The 4,882-nt window shown below is 34.8% G+C and overlaps 1 pseudogene across 1 annotated transcript; it reads right to left on the bottom strand.

The window, feature by feature from the left end:
* Window positions 1-3,654: 3,654 nt before the first annotated feature.
* Window positions 3,655-4,487, bottom strand: LOC308621406 (THO complex subunit 7 homolog; annotated as a pseudogene). The gene has a single exon. The product of its transcript is annotated as a THO complex subunit 7 homolog (transcript).
* Window positions 4,488-4,882: the final 395 nt, after the last annotated feature.

Raw genomic sequence — 4,882 nt, 5'->3', positions numbered from 1 at the left:
AGCATCCAGTTAGTAGAGACTGAGGTTGCTACTAAACACCCTACAATGCCCAGGACAGCCCCACAACAAGGGACTCTCTGCCCCTAAGTGTCAATAGTGACAAAGGTGGGACACCTTGAATTAGAAGAAGAATATAATGTTTTTGTGCTTAGGATCACTTTTGACAAGTACAAAGTAGGTAAGAAAGGCAAGCATTTGTGTGTGAAATGACCTTCAAATGTCTTTTTCTTTTAATTAATAGACCAATAAATATAAATGCTTTAAACATTGTAGACCACACTTGAGGACAGGAACTGCTTCTTATTCATCTTCATATCCACAAAACATCGGATAGTAAGTAGTTTGTTCTGTTCAATTTTTAAAATCATCTGAGGACATGGAAATTGGGGGAGTTAGATCACCAAAATGACCATCATGTTATTATATGTCTTAATCTAAAAGGTAAACAATAAAAGGAACTAGTATCAACTTCACGTTTTTCAAATGTTAATAGTGGACAGTAAATTCACTGAAAGAAGCAGGCTAAATATTTGTAAAATAAGCATTTATAAAGGAACAAATCACATCACATCTTCCAGACATACAAGCTCTGATCTTTGGTTCCCTGTCCCATGCTCAGGAAGAGGAGCAAAGTAGAGAATGCCCTTAGTAATAAGCACTTTCAAGTATACTTCAACCTTGGGCTTTCACATCATACAGGAGGAGAAAAGGATATATTCTTGTGAACTTTGTGTTCAATGATGGATACATGGTGATTAAATTATGATTGACCTGAATTCAGTAATACTGTTTATCATGCTCTATGGTAAGAGAAGAGAGCTCTTTTAATTGAAATGGATTTTATTTCAATTTCATAATGCCTAGCATAGAATGAGAGGGATGAGAACAGTGAGAAGAAATTCCATTTCTCATTATCTCAGTGATTACCAGCTGGTAATGTTTTATTTTACTAAATTAGATACTTTATTAAATAGATAAGAAAAACCAAAGAAAAAGGAACACAAAAATTATAGAATTATATACAATGCTTATTATTTCTGTTAAATGTGTTGATTTGGTTTTATACATTAAAAAAAAGACAATGCTTGGAATGTTCTAAAATCTAAAAGGCTTTATCTCATGCTTAGCTAATTATTTTGACAGGTGTCTAACTGATGTGTGCTTTTCCATGCAAATGAGTTTGTGGAAAACAAGATGACTGCCATCTACATTAACACACCATAACTAATTCTTATCTCCACAGAGAGATTAAGTAGTGAAAGTTAGCAGTTAGAATTCAGTGACAATTTTTCCTCTGTGATTGATTAGTGTACAGAATGTTCATCTAGTAGAAGGAATCTAAACAGTTCCACCAATTATTTCCTTTTTGAACCTCAGACTAATCTGTCTTCTATATGTGTGTAAGCCTGTTATTTATTTCCCCTCTCTGGAGCATCTACTCTTTTTGACACATTCTCCTCCAAGTAAAATGTCCAATTTGATTCTCTCTTCCTTATGATCCGTTCTTTTCCTTCTTCATTGGTTTGGTTTTAATTGTTCTTATATATCACTAGCTGTGAGTGTTGCCAAAGCCTCAGTCCTGGTTCTAAATTTATATCAGAGATACCATCATTCCCCGAGCTAACTTGTCTTAAAATATTGATATGTCATTGAATTTTCTTTTTTACATATTCAAATGGTTGTTTACTTTTAGTAATGTTTTTGTTTCCTTCCCTTTTTATCCTTCTGCAGCTACCCTGATATATATACTCATACATTTGTGCCAAGGATTCTGAATTTTCATTTGTTTTCCTTTTTATGTCTATGCCTTTTTGAATCAATTTTATTCATCACCTCAAGCAAATTTTTCAGAAACCTGACTACTTTCATCAATTACCTCTTCGCTCAAAACCATCAGTTGATCCCATTTTACTCTGAATCAAATCCTGCCTACTTGAGGAAGTTGATATTATCCATAACCCTCCTAATTCATCAATCTTATTTGTTCCTTGATGGTTCCCAACATGTTTTTCAAAATTTATTCACCAAATTTGTGCCTTTTCACCTTATTCAGATTTTCCTAGGCTTGGAATAGCCTTCTTTGTTCATTTAATTTAACTAATTATAATCTGTCTTTCAGGGTCCATCTTAGGTCACACTTTATCTCTACATGCAAGTTCTATGATATATTCTCCCTTGGAACACAGAGGATCAGTTATTCGTATGACATTTTTCAGATACTTTACAGAGTATGATATAAACTTTTAGGTTTTTGGCTTCGCTATAGTGATAACTTTTGAATATATATATATATATATACACACACACATATATATAGTTTCTGTTTGTGTAAAGATTTATTGCATCTACTTACAACATGATTTATGGAGCTTAATTTTAATAATGCTTATGTGAATTAGGGAAGCAGTATAGAAAAAATATATAATTATAGCGAAAAACTAGTTTGTTTTTGTGATAGTTAATTTTATGTGTCAACTAGACTGACCTGTGGACTGTCCAGATATTTGGTCAATCAGTATTTTGGGTGTGTCTGTGAGGGTGTTTTTGGATGAGATTAACATTTAAATCAGTGGATTGAGTAAAGCAGTTTTTCCTCCCTAATGTGAGTAGGCCAATACAAGCAGCTTGCCTGGTTCTCAGGGTTTTGGACTTGAACTGGACCTGGCTCTCCTGGGTCTCCAGTTTGCAGACTCACCCTGTAGATCTTGGGATTTGCCTTCATCCATAATTGCATAAGCCAATCTATCTACCTATCTATCGTTTTTATCTTATTAGTTCTGTTTCCCTGGAGAATGCTGGCTAATATAGATTCAGCTTGCCTATCTGCCTCACATGGCTAGTTCCTAATCTATGAATGGAGTAAGACGAAAATGAAAAAGACAGGACCCTGGACCTAGTCATGGGGGCAGAATAAGCTCTAGGAAGACCAAAGTAGCAGCAAGTCCTAACCTCGTTTTGTCACTTATTGGCTGTGGGACCCTGAGTGAATCATTTGGATCTCTGAGGTTTTCATATGCAAAATAATGATTCATCTGCCTTCTGAGCTCAGATTGTTTTCGTGTTATAAAAGTATATTAATATGCAAACACTTTGGTGACTGTTAAATATTAACAAATAAGTATGATTGGTATTACTATTTTTTTTGATTCAGACCTGCCTTAATTTTTTTAAAAAGATCATGAAATCCTTTTTGCAAGACTCTTGAAAATGACTCCTACAGAACAAAACGATAGAGAGAAAACATTTCAACAAAACATTTAACAACCACATTGCTCAAGTATTAAGGACAGAAATCTAGAAAGTAATGCATATTGATTTACTTTGCATCTGTAATTACCTCTGATATCAGTGATTCTTAATATCATGGAACCTCTCCCACAATAAACATACACCACAAACATTTTGTACATGATTTCACAAGTTCACAGCCCCCCTGAGAGCCTATTCATGGACTTCATTTTCAAAAGTGGTAACGATTTCCAGAAATTGACTCATTCTCTCATGTACATCCTCGAAATGCCACCTTTTTACTATCTTCTGCTTATTTTGTGAGCAAATCAGTGTTACCAGTTAAAAACTACCTAGAATACCAATGAGCACTAACATATCTGGCTTGAAAACACTTCATTAAACATTTTTGGGTGTTGCTTCCTATCTTTTAGGTATAAAAAGGGCATTTCAATAAAAACAAATATATAATGAAGTCATCTACCTTTGTGTGAAGAAATATGAATGAACTGTGCATTAATATTTAAAAGCAACGTAGTTCACTGCCAAAACTTTAAATGTCTCAAGAGCACAACAAATTCTGAACACACTAAGATCATGTTGCTACTTCAATATTCTTGGGAATGGTGAGTGATTAGTTGGTCTATGGCTTAGGATCAGTTTCCATGCTTGTTTCTTGAGCTTCTTCTACCTCTGAGAGCTTTTAATCATTTTCCAGTCTTTGCTGAAATTCATGGATGGTACTGAGAAGAACGTGAAACTGTTTCCTTCTCAATTCTAGCTTATCTTCAACACTTTCTTTAATATGTGAAAGATGCTCTAATTCTTTACCCAGAACCTCTAGTTCCTTTAATGTCTCACACCTGTCTGGATGACGCTGGATCACTTTTGCCAATGCAACATATTCTTGGCGATTTTTTTGTATTTGTTTTGCTTGAAGAATTTGCTTTTTGCACTCAGCAATTTTTTCATGTGCTCCATCAATGCTACATTCTAGTTTTTTGTAAATTTTTTCAAAATCTTCCATTTCTCTGAGATTCATATCATATACCAGCAAAGTTTTGCCCACTGAAAATTCACATTGGGACCCTGTGCTCAGCATACGTTGGTACTGGCTTTATCCCTCTTCCTGGGATCCAGAGTTGCACCATTTAATGAAACTTTTCACCTGCAGATTAATTCTCTGGTCATCTCCAGAGCCATCTCCATCAATTAGGAGACGCTTCCATTATGACTTTGTTGTCAGTCACGGCTCCCATGGCGTGCGTGGAGGCAGTTATTACTATTTTTAATGAAGACGTTTTACCTATTACGTTATTTGAAAAGGCTCAAATTGTCAAGCCTGCCATTGGCATGTCAGAATTCTGACAAAAGCACAGAAATACCTTGTTCCTATTTATCATGGCTACCACAGGAGAAGGTGGAAAGATATCTCAAAGCCAAACTTTCTAGTAGCTAGATGGATTAACATAGTATCTTAAATAACACTAGGCAAAATTTGAACTATGCTAGTATATGTTACATGTGAGGAAACATGTCAGCCGACCAATGTATTTTAGGTTAAAATTCTCATTGGAACCATAATTTAGACTAAAGCTTGGTACATAGAGGGAAAAAAAAAAACACACACAAAGCATAGTACTGTGAGTGTGTT

Source organism: Mesoplodon bidens (genome assembly GCF_964165515.1).
Source record: "Mesoplodon bidens genome assembly, chromosome: 1".
NCBI lineage: Eukaryota > Metazoa > Chordata > Mammalia > Artiodactyla > Ziphiidae > Mesoplodon > Mesoplodon bidens.
This window is presented reverse-complemented; position numbering and strand designations above follow the sequence as displayed.